The following is a 17150-nucleotide window of genomic DNA, read 5'->3' on the forward strand; positions in this document are numbered from 1 at the left end:
GTTCTCTGTTCACTGTTGTCTCAAATCTTCAGACTTCCAAAAAACATAGTCTTGATGAAGACAGAATTAGATCCATGTACTTGCCTTTGAAGGGTCAAAATTACTCAGATAAGAATGATGAGAAACCCTAGAGGCTAACTACAGCAAACACTCTGGAAATCCCAAAAGACTAGCATGTCTTGCCAGATTTCCTCTTAGACTCCTATGAGACCTGTAATACACATGCTTAGTCATTGTAACAACTTCGAGTTTAAGTTTCATTTATGAAACATAACACATCACCAAAAGCAAGGCATACAGTGTCCACAAGTGATGGAACTCCCAGCACCATCCTTTGCATTTTGTCTGTTGTGACTCATTGTGCCCCCAGCTACTGAAGCAACAGCAGCATAGAGGTCTGACAGGACCATGCAGCAAAGGAGAGACTAAGTTTACACATCCTGTGCTGCAGCTCCAAGTAAGCAGAGGCCAAGCACTGTTAACTCTTCTTGAAATGGCTTCAGAAACTACCTGATCTGTAAAGGTTCAACACCATCAGCTTGCAGGTGGTAACAAAAACCCAGTAAGTGACATTTAAAACAAACCAGCACAGAAAGTGTTGGATTGTTAGATTAGAACAGTGGTTTTCGACCAGTGTGCCATGGTACCTTGGGGTGCCTTGAATGATGGTCAAGGGTGCCGCGGACAACACTGGCCTCCTTCCCTCCCTCTCATCTGATGCCCTCGCGTCTCTGCCTCCCAAAGGCTTGCACAGCTGTTTGTTGCAGCAGTGCTGGTTATAAGCTCCCCAGGTGAATGGTGCCTCTGGGGCTGGCCAACGGGTGCTGGTTGTCAGGAGCTGAGGTGGCCTTGGAGTAAGGAAGCAAGAAGACTAGGGAGCCCAGCCAGCCGGTCCACCAGCCCTTGCTGTTGGGAATGGACAGACAAGTAGGAGGCTGGGCAGGGAGGCAGGCAGTGCGCTGACCTTTCTTGTGCTTGCTGTGTGCAAGGCCTGCCAGGGAGCCGAGTGCCTGGTGCTGAGCGCCTTTTTGCCATGCAGGACTGGCAGCGCTTGCTGCTGCCTCCCAAGGTAAAGGTGCTGGCCTCACATTCAACTTTGGCCAATCTCTGTTGGGCCACTAAGGCTGGGGGCATCCTCTTCCCAGGCCCCTGTGAGGCAGTGTGAGGAGGCACCTCTCTTTCGGGGGGGGGGGGGCAGGCAGCTCAGAGACCAGGGACAGCAGCAGCGGCTGCCTGAAAGACTCCCAAGGAGAGGGGAGAAGAGAGGAGGCTGAGGGAACAGTCCACAAGAGAGAGTGTTCAAAAAGGGGTGAGGGGTTGCCAGCTCTGCAGGCAAGGGGTGACGAATCTGGGCTCCTAAGCCTCAGAGGTGCCACAGAAAGAATGCAGTTGGTCAAGAGCCATGGACTCAAAAAGGTTGAAAACCTCTGGATTGGAATATCAGAATGAAAGCTAACATCAAACAGTGCATGTCCCTCAACTGGAATGCAGTGTGGGAGTGAAAACTCGATGCAGTTTCAAAGATACAAGCTTCCATTTTAATTCCACTTTATGCAGTGTGTTCCTTCAAAAAGACTGCTGAAACAGATATTTCTTCAAATCAATTGACATTTCTGATTCAAGTTATAGATTTTTCTAACACGCAAAAGCTTTTGGTTGGCTTATTAAATTTTACTCAAAGACCAAGCAAGTCTCAGTGGTACACGTTGTAGTTGCTGAAGTTCAAAAAACCTCATCAGAAGAATTAAGAAGTCTTGCTGTTTTCAAAAGTGTTCTACCTTCATGGAACTCCTGAACCTCAATCATAGAAATTCAGTGCACAGTAGAAGACTTAGAACGCGCACACACTTAACACCAGACTATGGCTGCACGTTGTGATCTTCTCATTAATCCTTGATAAGCTCCAACTGAAAGCACAGGTTTCCCCAAAACATTGGGGGTGGGTGAAAATAGCTGATCTACAGTACAAGTAGTAAACACATGATCCATGGTCTTTCCTTATTCAAAGTTTTATAATAAGTGGAACTGCTCTGCAAACTTGCCTCTTGAGAAGAGGTAAGAATTCTTTTTAAAGAGCATAATTTACTTATCTGATTCAACCTCTGCCATACATTAAATGCTTGGTGCAGATAATACAAAGGAAGTTTCTGTGATCTGTTGTGTGAAGTGATTTCTTTCAGATTCAAAATGTATAACTACCCATGACTACCAGCGTTAGCAAATCTGTCCAATATCAAGTGAAAGAGAGACAGGGTACCATGCCTCTACCACTCGATTAAAATCTATTCTTTGTATATCGTATTGTTGTTTTATTGCTATGGCCGATGCCTGATGCAAATAAAGATTCATTCATTCATTCATTCATTCATTCTCTACCAATTTCAGATTAACATCTCTTGAAATTCTTTCTTTTCTGTTAGTGAATTTAGGACCATATTCTGGATTTCATGTACTCCAAAAGTTCACCTCACTAGGTTCTTAATGAGATTTCTTCTTAGCTTGCCATAATATTTAAGTTTCTTCAGTTAAACAAATCTGTCACTCCTGATCAAGTCTTTGTATGTTTTAGAATTCTGCATCCCTACCACGTTTTAGAGGAAAGGTCAACAAATCACTTCCCTTTGGAACTGTGTAGTATAAACAAGACAGGAGGAGATGGAGCTGATACATGGTAGAACAATTCCACCAAGGCCAAACATGCAGTAAGTTGCACAGCTAAGGAAATAAAGGATTACACTTCAGTTTGAATGGAAAAGTGCCACCACAATCCATCTTACATCCCAGCATAGCCACAACTAACAATATACAATAATTTTTGGTATTTCAAGCACATTAACAAAACCTTGACAGAAGTTCTAATATCCAATTCAATTCAGCAAAACCATCTATAGGACTGCCAAAGAGAGGAAGAGGAAGTCCTACTGCACAAGTGGAAGGCGATGCTGGATACATGTTGTTGGCATACGTCTGTCTCAGGAGACAATGGTTACAACCATATGTGGAATTTATATACTGCCCTTCAAAAGCATTTTTCAGGGTGCTGTATACAAAGGTATCAATAATAGAAGACAATCTTACTCGGCTATGAGTGATCACCAAAGAAGAAAAGAAGTAAATAGACATGCCAATCTAAGAGAATGTCTATCTCCTGACAATTGTACTGTATTCACACAGATCTGGGCAAACAATGAAGCCTGAAATAAATATTTTAAGCTGTTTCACATGGCTGTACAGTTTAGCATAGCGGCACTTTTAGACATTCTCTACATGCAGTAAACTAAGAGGCTAATGCTCTTTACCACAGCCTCTATCCTGCTACAATCACACATATCTTGAGCATTCTGGCCAATGGTCATCTTGGAATAATGTAGTAACAATGGAAACTGAGGGATTTAATAGGAGAGACCTTCAAAAAAGAAGACAGAGCTAATCTCCTCACTGTGAACATTTGTTTGCAAGTTTGCAAGTCACTCCAACAGCCAGATGTGTTAAGCTGGTCAACAAGTATATCAGGTTTTAGCAACTCTACTATTATGACACATCAAATTAAGAGTCTCTGAGACAGAGGGCAAAACTGGCTCTGACAGTGATATTGTAGCTATTAAGCCAAGAAGCCATTTATACAGTATGTAGGAACTCAGAATAAAAGTAGCTAACATGCACAAGATAACCATTACTAATACATGTACAAAAAAAATCAAGTCAGTTTCCTCAGTCATGGTAACAGCAAGGCCAACATGTATACTTTGGGCCCTTCTCTAATGGCCTATGTTGAGAAGCAAATATCAGCTAGAGACAGGGTGGTTAAATCTTAAGATGCTAAGATCTGTGGACTTATTTGTACGTTTGAGATAATCATCTGATCAACGACTGGAGCAACTAGTTCTGTAATTTATGCTGTGTACGTACAGGAAAGGAAACTTTTGATAGCTATAATACATTATCAGTCCTAAGTCCCAAGAAAGCACTGGATAATATATAAATATAGCACATATTATTATGCTCAAAAACACCTGGGACACATCCCCAAATACTTTATTTCTAGCTGTCACAGGGTAATTGACATACATCTACCTTCCAGAACCTTAAACAAAGCCTTCAGGTCATATATCCAGTCTGTCAGCATATGGTGAATCAAAACAGGACTACTGGACCTTGCAAAAAGAAAAAACTGGTCTGCCCTCATGCTTATGAATGAGTAATATGTAAACACCAAGTGCTCTCTAGAAGCACTAGCTCCAGCTGAATTGTTTCAGGATGAATTTGACAAACACAGAAAGTTAAATGATTTGATAGATAGCCCAAGATAAGTTGGACACTAGATCTCTAGGTGTCAAATCATAATGCGTTTCAAAGACCCAAAGAAATCTATTAAGCAAAAACTCACATTCCCAAGTGCTGAATACACCATGGGTGATTATGAAATATCTAACCTAGTTTGTTGCCTACAAAAAGAAACAAGGATCAAACGTTCCAGAGGATACACACACAATACAGCAGGAGAATTATGGCTTAATATATTTATTATTATTCATTCTCCTTAGGGATAGCCAAGGACTTTAGGATATTCTCCTGCATGAAGCCCATCACTCAATGGCCCTAACTTGCACTCATTTAATTAAAATTTCCTTGTACCTGTTAGATTAGAAGATGTTATAAATGCCACTGGAGATCACGAGTTGTGTGAACTGCCATGCAGAACCAATCTATTTTGCCTTTCTTACTTTAAAGTTAATACTGTATAACAATTACAGTGGGGGACAGAAATGCTACAAAATATCCACTTCACCCAAAAAAATATTTACTAACCTTTACTAACATACTACCATTCCGAGACAGACCTATGAGTGAGGAAATCCCTGCTTGGAATCTCACCTCTGCCAATGAAGCTTTAGGCAAGCTATGAATTCTCAGCCTCAAGCAATAAAGGGATAACATCTACCTATTGCAAGGATATCAGTATGTGAAATGCTCTGAACGCTCAAGAGCCTCGTACAAATGCTTATCAAATACGCACACAGCTACACAGTAACAAATGCATACTACTGCAACATAGAAATATTTGGGAAATCATTCAGCAATGGGAGAAAGTAATCTCTGTATTACATCAATAAGGGATGCATCAAGGAAGAAAATTATTTGCCACAACAGCTAAACAGAACCTCAACATAGAAGCAATATACATTCCAACAACAGATGTTGAGATAAATAAGACATCGTCATCACTTTTGTACAATGTTTGCAAGTTTCCACAGGCCTCTGGCTAGTCTCTATAGAAAATATTGGACTAATGAAGTTTGGTCTAATCCAGCAAAACCACAATGAACTAAGATCTAAAACTGATGAAAATGTTAGTGAAAAGATATTTGTAGACATGAGCAGTGAACAAGATTTTTAAAATAAAAATAAAAAAGCAACAAGCAAACATTAAAAGTTTAACCACTCCTACTTAGTTGAATCACAGAATTGTAGAGTTGGAAGGGGATCATAAGGGTCTAGCCCAACCCCCTGCAATGCAGGAATATTTTGCCCAACATGGGGCTTGAACCCAGGGAACTGAGGTTAAGAGTCTCATGCTCTACCAACTGAACACTCCTTTCAATAAGCTTTGAAAAATCAAAGTGGGTTTTTGAATCCCTAGTTTTGCAGCCCTCTACACAGAAAGAATATAGAAAGCAATATCAACTCCCATTCCCAAATTTGGTTCTGTGGTCAGGATTTTGGTATGCAAACAAACTATTTGTTGATGGCTTGGGACAAGTTGCCTCTTCAGCCTCAGATTACACTCTTAAGTAGCAACAACAGATGCAGAATTGTACCATATGTGGTTGCGGGTTTCTGTTACAGTATTGAAATGAAAGAATAACTGGTGCACAGTAATAGTTCTAATGCAGCAAATAAAGCTACCATTTGCATTTGGACAAGAAAAAAGAAGGGGCATGACCACTCCACTAAGGAATTACATTCACTCCACATAAACAACCAGCCATAACCCCATACAAACCAAGGTTAGACTCTGAAGCCTTTCTTAAACGAGTGTTGTTCTGAGATCAGAGGGTACCTTTTAGGGAAAAGAAAATTTCAGGGAATCGCTACCATTTGAAGAGAAGCAGGATTAAACAAAGAAAGTTCAATACTAACCTGGAATCACAGCCAATCCATACTTGGCCTGGTCTACTATCCAAGTCACTGTTCTGGCACCTTTGCCTCACCCTAGTCAGCCAAGGGTAACACCTTCTGGTTTCACAGTCACTCTAATCCACTTATGTCAGACTATTTTAGGGTCTGCAACAAAACCACACAAGTTAGTACTGGGCTTCAAGCAGGCAGAGTTCAAGGTACTGACAGGTATTTTTTGAAAAGACATTCAGGCTGGTATAGCTTTGGACTTTGCTAATCTAGCTCCCCTTGGCTAGGATATTTGTCTTAAATGCTGGACAACTTAGAATACAAGCAAGGAGGTGCACAGTTCACTGATAGGAAGAACATTTTGACATCCTAATCATACCAAAGTGAACTGGCCAAGTAGAACTAAGAAATGCCGTAAACTCAGCACATTACTTTGGCATTTTGTGCATCTATCAAGCTTTCCATACAATGAAGGAGACAGCAGAAACAAGCTTTCACAGGATGTTTACTTCTACTGTGGTAAAGTAACAGTTTTTAATAATTTTAAGATGACCAGCTTTTGCTCTACATTGTGTACTATTTCCCCAAAGGCTTGATTTCTTTTCTTTTTTTCAGATTAAATGGTCAGCTTGTGCATCCTTAGGAAGCAAGTTTTCAGAGACAAATATGGCCATATCAACTATATCTACTAAAAATAATCAATTTGTAAAACTGACCATGGATCAGTTTCTTGCCAGAACCATGCCATAAGGTGCCCAACTTTCCTTGCCAGCAATATCTATTCCTACTGAAAAATGAGTAAACTGCACCTATGAAACTATAATGGGACCATCGTGTCATGGATTAACTCATCTGAATCATAGGAAAATATATTTAAAAAGAACTTAGAACTATACTAATACTCCTCAGAGGCTAGGAGCAATATAAGCTAATGCCTGGGTAAGAGTTAAATCTGTTCTTGCCTTTTTTTGGCTCTTTGGTATAAGAACTACCATAGTCTATACGCAGTTAAAATAAAAGGCTTACTTAATGCAAATGAAATGTGCTATTCAATTTGAGTCATTTGTGCTGACTCAGATAATAGTTTTTCTCATCTATGTGAACACATCTTGCTTATATCCCAATAATTTTTCTATCCAGGAAAATAGGAATGGAGACTGATGTAGCACATATAAATGGTACTCCAAAGATGCTTGGAACTACCAGGTAAAGGGACAAAAAAGAACCCCAATCTTTACCAGACTTCTTATAAGAATAAACTAATATACCACATGAGCTAGCCCAGGCAAGAGAGAGATTTTTGAGTACTGTCCTACACCGGGAAATGGAAGGGCGATTTTATCATAAGTTTACAGGAACAGATGCAATGGGTGCCAAAAGCTCCCACTGTACCAGGACAAAAGGTGCAAGTAGCCCTACACCTTTGAGGAGAGAAGAAACAAGAGAAATTACCTGCCAATTAGGCCAGATCCACACTACTGTACATTAAAAACACATGATCCCCCCCCCCCCGAGTCCTGGGAACGAAGGTTTCCTTAATGGTTCTGGGAATTGTACTTCTGTGAGGGAGAAACTACCGTTCCCAGAGTTCTTTGGGAAAAGTCATGTGCTTTCAATCAATGTTGTGGATCTATCCTTAGGTTTTGAAATTAGACCCAAATGAAACCAAGGAGGCTGCAGGTCAAGGCTGCAACTATGAGCATCCTCTGCAATGTTTCCTAATGAATTCAACGGGATGTTGACCAGACTTGTTTTCTTGCATAAACGACGAAGCTCCCTGTCTCAAACCGGAAAATACCGGCTTTCCTCACGAGATGCGACTATAGATTAAATGTCTACTGAGGAGCGGAGGGGATGAAGCCCTACATGAGGCGAGTAGGAAGCGCGTGAAGGGTGATAAGGCCCACAGAGGGGGTTGGGGGGGTGTTGAGAATTGAGAAGTGCCTCCTAGTAGGAAGAGAGACGTACTCCTTCCCCACTTGGAAGCGAGGTCCCAGTTGACGGAAAGGCCCAGGCAGAAGCGCCCCCCCCCACCCTCCCTCCTGACTTCAACCACCGCCGCCCTTTCCCCACGGGGAAAAGCCAGGCCCCATTGTCCCGCCTCAGCGCACACCGCTCTTCCCGTGCCGCCAGAGCGTCTCCCGCCTCGGGCCTTTCCCCAACGGGTCCCCTCCTCCGCAGCTGCCGCTCTCCCGTTCCCCGCCCCAGAACACGGGTACCTGCTCCGGGACAGAAATGGAGGGGGTGTCAGTGCCGTACCCCGTTGCCTCCCGCCGCCGCCATCTTAACAGCAGCCCCTGAGCCTCAGCCCTAGCCAGGTCGCGCGAGAACTCGCCACCGGGTAGGGAGGGAGGAAGAGACGCGATATCTGAGGAAACACAAGAGCCCACGAGAATTGCGAGAGGAGGAGGAGGAGGGCGAAGCGAGTTATGGCGGAAAGTACAGTCTCGCGATACAATGACTGAGAAGGCAGCTTCCTGCGAGACGTGAAAAGAGGAAGTTGAAATCACGCGAGATTTCGGTGACGTCTCCCCTCTGGTGGAGGATGTTACTTCTAGGGATGAGGCGGCGGGAAACAGGGCAGAGTTGTTTTCCTATTCTCCCGCAGGTCTGTGACCTCGGAAGGGAGCTACTTAACGAGCGTTTATCGCGATACTTGCCGTGAGAACTGAGGCAAAATATTCCACGCGAGAACAACCCAAAGAGCCGCGAGAGTTCGAGCAATTCTGGCGGACTAGGTCTCCTCCTACTTTTGCTTATTGGAAACCTCACGAGATTTGGAGAATAAAATCACGCGGGTAGCCGTCCTTTGCTTCTAGTGACGAAACTCCTCAGATACATACTTGTCTTCGGTTATGGTTGAGATGTGGAGCCATAAAGGGATATGGAGTTGGGGGAGGGGACTGGGATCTCGAGGAAGCTCCCGCGAGAGCTCGCAGATCTGGTCACGAGATCTGCCTCCCTGAGGGGACGGCTGAGAAGAAATATCACGGGAATGACGTCACGCGGAAGTCCGCAGTGGCTCCTCCTGAGAGGAAGGGGGCTGAGTGGCGCGCGCAGCTCCAGCCACGAAATCTCGCGGGAACAGGGAGCTAAAAGAACGTGACGGATTGTTCAGCAATTCTGCGCACGAGGGAAGGAGCGACGGGTTTTCTTCCGCTCGCGTAATCACGCGGGAAGTGGGCTGAACTCTCGCGAGAGCCTGCTACGCTGTTGGCTTCTGCTTGTGGAAGCTGCCGCGAAAGGAAATTTTCGCGGGTGTCGTTGGTGTGGGGAGGGGGATGGCTCGCCCTTTACGTGCTGTTTTCATGCTATATTTATTTTTATCTGTTTCTTAAAATTTACACAGCGCTTGATTGTGAGAAAGAACCGTCAAAGCGGCTTAAAAAAGATAAAACAGACTAAGATTAAGACAACAGAAAATAATATTCAGAGTCCACTGGACTCCAGCAAAACTATACCAGAAGATAATAACAAGTGCAGACAACTGCTGGGAGTAAAAATGCGAACTTAGTACATGTGATGATAGTTATAAAAAGTAATAAAAAGAAATTGTTATTTAGGGGAATTGAATTCTAAATTATATTCTGGAAATGTGGGAGATTACAAGGGGTAAAAAAAAATATGGATGTACCGTGCCATATTAGAAGCAAAAAAACTTGTTTCGATGAATTGGAAGAGCCGCAAAAAGATTCCATTGAGGACATGGATTGGTAATATGGACAGACTAGCTACATACGAAGAAATTGCATGTGGACGCAAATTAAGAATGGATAAATATGAAGAAATCTGGACGGAATATTTAAGTGATAAGGTGGACAGTGGTATGAGAAGTATGACAAAAGTTGTAGTCATAGGTACATCAGTATTCAAAGTCGAATTGTTAAATTGTGTTAGTAGTGTTATGGTTTTTGTTGTATGTCTTTTGTGGTTGTTTGTATTGAAAAAATGATTAAATAATATTTTTTAAAAAAAGAAAGAACCCTCAAAGCGGCTTAAAAAAGATAAAACAGTAAAATCGAAAAACCCAACCCAAGGTACAAAAGTTAAAATGCCAAAACAGATTAAAATTACCTCAGCTTTCTAAGCCTTTGGGTGGCCTTGTCTAAGCAGGAATGTGTTTTTAGCAGGCACCGAGAAGAGGACAGTGAAGGTGCCTGCTTGATCTCCATAGGCAGGGAGTTCCGAAGTGTTGGTGGTGCCACACTCAAGGGCTGTGTTCTTACAAATGCAAAACGGGTTGCGTGGCATCTGTAGTCCGGCCGTGCAGAGCTCCTCTGAGGCCCAGGGTGGAAGTTAAAAACTCACACCAGTTTAGCCCTCCCAAGGCCTGGGGCGAGTGTACCTGGCTATTCCGCCAGTCAAAGTGGGCAAGTGGCGTAAGATGAGTCCCAAGTTGTTAAGGGCTTTGGCGCTGTGGTCTAAACCATGGGTAGGCAAACTAAGGCCCGGGGGCCGGGGCCGGCCCAATCCTTCTCAATCTGGCCTGCAGACGGTCCCAGAATCAAGTGTGTTTTTACATGAGTAGAATGTGTCATTTTATTTAAAATGCATCTCTGGGTTATTTGCGGGGCATAGGAATTTGTTGATTTTTTTTTTCCTTCAAAATATAGTCCGCCACTCCCCCCCCGCCCCCCCCCCAAGGTCTGAGGGACAGTGGATCGGCTCCCTGCTGAAAAAGTTTGCTGACTCCTGGTCTAAACCACTGAGCCTAGGGCTTGCCAATTGGAAGGTCGGCAGTTCAAATGCCCGCTACGGGGTGAGCTCCCGTTGCTCGGTCCCTGCTCCTGCCCACCTAGCAGTTTGAAAGCATGTCTTTTTTTAAAAAAAAAAAAGTTTTTTATTTATACAACAAGAAAAACACACACACACAAATACCAAATTACACACAAATTACAAAAATAACCATAGACACATAATTTTCTTAGCAAACAATAAAACATCTATTGGTCTTAACGCTAAAGACCCAACCTCCCGTCTATTCCGTATTTCAAATTCATATTACTTTTTGCCAGTACACGCTTTTATCATAATTAAACATTCTCAATAAATCTAATTTCTTATATCTACCTTGCAAGTATTACTGAAGTTCCTCGAATGCTGCAACAGAATTTAAACTACTATATTTATTTTTCAGATAATCTTTGAAAACCTCCCATTTTGAAACAAATTCCTGTTTTGATTTATTCTTTATTTTTTCTGATAAACCATCTAATTCGGCATATTCTGTCAGTTTTTGGATCCAATCTTGTATAGAGGGGATTTCATTACTCTTCCATTTTGCTGCGAACAAAACTCTTGCTGCCGCTGTCGCATAAAAAAAGATACCCTTCCTCTTTTGTGTAATATCCAAATCTGTTATTCCCAGGAGGTAGGCCTCTGGTTTTTTATTGAAAGAGATCTTTAGCATTTTTTGCAGTTCTACATGGATACTCTCCCAGAATACCTGTATTTTCCTACATATCCACCACATATGGTAGAATGTTCCTGATTCACCGCATCTCCAACAATTACTTGACACATTTTTATACATTTTTGAAAGTTTCCATGGTGTTAGATACCATCGATGTTGCATTTTTTGAAAGTTCTCTCTAATCGTGTAACAATTTGTGAATTTCCAATTGATCTTCCATAAATTTTCCCATTGGGCCATGGTTATTGAATGGCCAAAATCCTGGGACCACCTCACCATTGCCACTGTTACCTCCTCCTCCTTTACTGTCCAGTCAAGAAGGAGTTGATAAGTTTTGGAAAGAGTTTTTCTTTTAGAATTTACAAGATCAGATTCGAATCGGGAAATTTCTGTTGAGAACCCCTTTTGTTTGTCAGATTTAATTTTTTCAAATAACTGATGGTATTGGAACCAGTCTGAGATGTGTTCTCTTATTTCCTCAAAGTTTTTTAATTTTATTTGGTTATCTTCATTTTTTAGAAGTGTTTTATATGTTGGCCAGCTTTCCTGAGTATTTTTCCGTTTTACTGCTACGGCTTCTATTGGAGAAGTCCACCACGGGACTTTAGGTTCCATCAGGTCTTTATATTTTTCCCATACAGCAAAGAGTGATTTTCTTATTAAATGGTTGGTAATTTTTTTATGAATTTTCGCTTTTCCATATATCAGGTAGGTGTGCCATCCCCAACGGTTGTCAAAACCTTCCAGGTCCAAGAGGTCCGGATCCTGCAACGTGCACCAATCTTTTAGCCAGGTGAAACAGGCTGCCTCGCAGTAAAGTTTTAAGTTGGGTAGAGAAAAGCCTCCTCTCTCTCTTATGTCTATTAAGATCAGGTGTTTAATCCTAGGTTTCTTCCCTTCCCACAGGAATTTGGAAATTTCTCTTTGCCATATCCTAAGACAACCTGCTTCGCCCAGTATAGGAATCATTTGAAATAAAAAGATTAATTTTGGAAGCACATTCATCTTTATAATGGAAATCCTACCCAGAAATGTTAATTTTAGTTTACTCCAGGTTACAAAGTTTTTTTCTAATCTCTAACCAAGTTTTGGTGTAATTATCCTGAAATAAGTTTATGTTCTTGGGGGTGATCCAAATACCCAAGTATTTCGCTTTTGAGGAGATTTTCAGGCCCAATATTTTTTCTAAGTCGTCCTTTTCTTCTGTGGTTACATTTTTAACAAGCATTTTTGTTTTTGTTATATTCAGCTTAAAGCCTGCCACTTCTCCAAATTCTTTAATCAATTCCAGCACTCTTTTCAGACTTTCTTTAGGGTTTTCAGTCATAACAAGTAAATTGTCTGCAAAATCTTTAATTTTATATGTTTTGTTTCCCAGAGTGATGCCTTTAACAAGCTGATCTTTTCTTATCTGATTGTTCAAGACTTCCATCACCAAGATAAATATCAGTGGTGACAGTGGGCAGCCCTGTCTGGTTCCGTTGATGATCAATTTTGCATATTGTTCCGAATAGATGGCATTTATTCCTTTACAAATATTTTCTCCCAGTCCGATTTCTTCCATTAATTTTTTCATAAATTTCCAGGACACATTGTCAAAAGCTTTTTCAGCGTCCACCAACATAATAGCTGCTGGTTTATCAATTTAAATATCCAAATATTCTAATACATTAATCACACATCTAATGTTGGATTGCATAAATCTTCCGGGAAGAAATCCGGTTTGATCTTTATGAATTATCTCTTTCAGCACCATTTTTAATCTATTTGCAAGAATGTCTGCAAATATCTTGTAATCGTTATTTAGCAGTGCAATGGGTCTGTAATTGGCCATGTTTGAGGCATCTGTTCCCTGTTTGTGGATAAGAGTAATAAAGCTGTCTTTCTAGGTTTTCGGTAGCTTTCCATTTGCCAGAATATTATTCATTAGGTCTTTCATGGGAAGAAATAATGCTTGTTCTAACTTTTTATAGTAATTAGCTGGGAGACCATCTGGGCCCGGTGTCTTTCCTAATTTTTATCTCTGTATAGCTTGTTGCACCGCCATAGCTGTTATTGGTGAGTTCAAGATTTCAGTTTTTTCCTTAGGTAATATTGGTACAGTGGTGCCCCGCAAGACGAATGCCTCGCAAGACGGAAAACTCGCTAGACGAAAGAGTTTTCCGTTTTGGAGGTGCTTCACAAAACGAATTTCTTATGGGCTTGCTTCACAAGACGACAATGTCTTGCGAGTTCCTGCTGTTTTTTTCCCCTCCCCCCCTTTTTCTAAGCCGCTAAGCTGCTTATCAGCTGATCCGATCAGCAGATAAGCCGCTAAAAGCCGCTAATCCTTCAATGGGCTTGCTTCGCAAGACGAAAAAACCGCTAGACGAAGAGAATCACAGAACGGATTCTTTTCGTCTTGCGAGGCATCACTGTAGTTTATTTTTGCCCAAATAATCAAATATTTTTCCTAGAGTCTCTGGACCTTCTTTATATAGTTTTCCGAAAAAATTAGCAAAATTTTTACTAATTTCCTTCGGTTCTTGAATCCATTTGTCTTCAATTTTAATTTTATTGATAATTCTGTCTTCCTTTTTCTTCTTTAATTGCCAGGCCGGAAGTTTGCCAGGTTTATTTGCAAACTCAAAATTTCTATGTTGCAACCATTTTATCTTCCATTCTATCTCTTCGTTTATTATCATGGAGAATTGCGTCTGTAAAATTTTTATATTTTGCTTAATTAGTTCATCATCTGGTTTTTGGTCAAAGTGCAAGTAGATAAATAGGTACTGCTCCGGTGGGAAGGTAAACTGTGTTTCTGTGCGCTGCTCTGGTTTCACCAGAAGCGGCTTAGTCATGGTGGCCACATGACCCGGAAGCTGTACGCCAGCTCCCTCTGCCTCTAGAGCGAGATGAGCACCGCAACCCCAGAGTCGGCCACGACTGGACCTAATGGTCAGGGGTCCCTTTACCTTTATGCTAACAATAACGCTTCGAACTTGGCCCAGCAGCAGATCAGCAACCAGAGCAGATCTCTGAGCACCTATGTTACCTTCTGACAAGGCCTCACTCCTCCTTTTGGGTTTTAATAGACTTTTATATTTATATACAGTTTTAGTTCTAATAATGTTTAATTGTTTTTTATTATCACCCCCTCCTATGCTTTTAGTTGTTCCTCTTTTATTTGTAGTGCTTATTAGGGAAAATAAGCACTACTTATTAGGGAGCTGGACCATAAAGAAGGCTGATCGCCAAAGAATTGATGCTTTTGAATTACGGTGCTGGAGGAGACTCTTGAGAGTCCCATGGACTGCAAGAAGATCAAACCTCTCCATTCTGAAGGAAATCAGCCCTGAGTGCTCACTGGAAGGACAGATCCTGAAGCTGAGGCTCCAATATTTTGGCCACCTCATGAGAAGAGAAGACTCCCTGGAAAAGACCCTGATGTTGGGAAAGATGGAGGGCACAAGGAGAAGGGGACGACAGAGGACGAGATGGTTGGACAGTGTTCTCGAAGCTACAAACATGAGTCTGACCAAACTGTGGGAGGCAGTGGAAGACAGGAGTGCCTGGCGTGCTCTGGTCCAGGGGGTCACGAAGAGGCGGACACGACTAAACAACAACAATTAGGGGAAAAGGCAGGGTATAAATAAATATCTAATTATCATTATTCTTTGGATACACTTCATACTGATGCTTAATGATGTGATCCAGAAATGTATCTGCCATGAGTGTGTGCGTTTCCATTGGCTTCTTTGTTTTCAGTGTGAGCTTCAGTATTTTTATATCCTGAAATGTGGGATATCGGGCAGGATTCACCTGATGAGGCCTGTCAACAGAAGCCCTATTCAATTATTTCCACTTACTCAGAAGAGGCGTTTCCCCCCCCCCTTGCATTCCCACATCCTCCATTCTGTCTGGCAAGCCGAAATGCAAGTTCATGAGGGTGATCAACTTAGCGCAATGTTTAATTCCTTTCATTATTATAATAGTAAGTCCCACTTCCTTGCAATTAATTGCACATGAGGTTGCAGCCTCATGTGCAGCATAATAGAAGCACCTAAAATGTTCTAAGAAACTGTACCGAGATTAAAAGATAAGACAGGTTTTCCCTCAGGCTCACTACCTATTTTAGACAAAAGAGAAAAAGCTGCATCTGCCGAAATTCCTTCTAAACAACTGTGAAAATGCAAGATCCCAGCCCCTCTTTTGCATCTGACCAGCCTTTGGATGGAAGAGGCCATGCTGATTTTCCCCGTGTCAAATAGATGGTTAGTGTGATGGAGGGAAGAGAGAAGAGCACACATGAATTTAGAACGATGATCCAATAGGTTATTAAATTTACTCATCTCATGGGGGGTGGCGGCTGTTTCCTGGTTGTTTTTAAGGCTGCAGACAGACATGAACTGTAGGTAATTTGAGAGACGCTTTGTTTCCCATGGTCAACATACACCTCCTTTCCTATAAAACAGGTTTTATAGGTTTTTCAAACAGTATGAAAACTTGCTTAGCCAGATTACACATCATGTGCAGTCTAAATTACATATAGACAAAGGCCAAAAAAAGACATGTTCTCAGCAAACTGGTGTAACTTTACCCATGAATGAATTGGACAATAACATTTCTGCGTAGAAATTTTATGGATTGTGTAGCATGCTCTGTAACCGGATTATTTTAGACACCCTCGAAGAAACCTGTAAAAAACATACTAAATGGTATCTGAAGTACTGTCTGGGGGGGAAAGCCCAAATCCATTTTCTCTTTGTTGGGATTCTTTTGTTTGTATTATTGATTGATAATTTTATGTATCAATATTTTTAAAATGAAACAAAAATAGCAAGATATATATGTCCAAATATACATCAGTACATGGGGCTGGAGGGAGAAACAGTGTGTTAAAGTGAGTCCAGAGGAGAAGCAATGCAAAATATAGGTGTGTCTTGCATTCTTATACAGAGGAGTCTGATTATACATACTGGCTGAGATCTAAAAACCCACACAATTAGTTCAACCCACCCCGGAGGGTTTGATTTGTTGAAAACCGCCTCCCCACTTCACTTGGAAAATATGCTTGGAAACTGGGCATTTCTAAAGCAGATTGTGAAATAACATGATGGGAGGGTGTGCTGTTTGAAGGCGGGGGAGAGTTTTAATGTGTAATGCTTTATCATGTTTTCATATATGTTGGAAGCCACCAAAATGGCTGGGGCAACCCAGTCAGATGGACGGGGTACAAATAAAATGATGATGGTGATTATCATGTTAAAACCCCACTGGCCGGCCCAAGACTTTAGACGTGCCTAAATTACGTAGCTCCTTAATGCAGAGTTGCCTGTCACTTTAACATCAACTAAATACACCAGTTATAGAAACGAGAATAACTTTTGTGAGAATAATCTTTGCGGAAAAACCAATAAACAAGCTGTTCCTCTTCTGTGGAATTATTTTAAGTATACAGTATACTTGTGAAATTCCCTTTTAATTCAGAAGAGTAAAAAAAAGAAAAAAGTGACTATTTGTGGAGCTTCAGGAGCCAGAGGCAATATATGCAACCATATGAGACCTGTAGGCAGTGGTGGAATCGTGGAGCACAATCTGTCAGGAAGTTCTCTTGCACAAGACCCTT

The 17150-nt window shown here is 41.5% G+C and overlaps 1 protein-coding gene across 2 annotated transcripts in view; it reads right to left on the reverse strand.

Annotated features, from left to right (window-relative positions):
- HUWE1 (HECT, UBA and WWE domain containing E3 ubiquitin protein ligase 1) overlaps positions 1 to 8703 on the reverse strand; it is a 95748-nt gene extending 87045 nt beyond the window's left edge. The window contains exons 1-2 of one of the 2 annotated variants that reach the window (XM_082205335.1): positions 8349 to 8703; positions 6142 to 6285 (exon numbers count right to left, since the gene is read on the reverse strand). The gene's annotated coding sequence lies outside the window, so the exon portion shown is untranslated. The remainder of the gene's footprint in view (positions 1 to 6141; positions 6286 to 8348) is intronic. The other variant, XM_082205336.1, reaches the window with a different exon arrangement.
- Positions 8704 to 17150: the final 8447 nt, after the last annotated feature.

Source organism: Podarcis vaucheri, assembly GCF_965113315.1.
Source record: "Podarcis vaucheri genome assembly, chromosome: 17".
Taxonomy (NCBI): Eukaryota; Metazoa; Chordata; class Lepidosauria; order Squamata; family Lacertidae; genus Podarcis; species Podarcis vaucheri.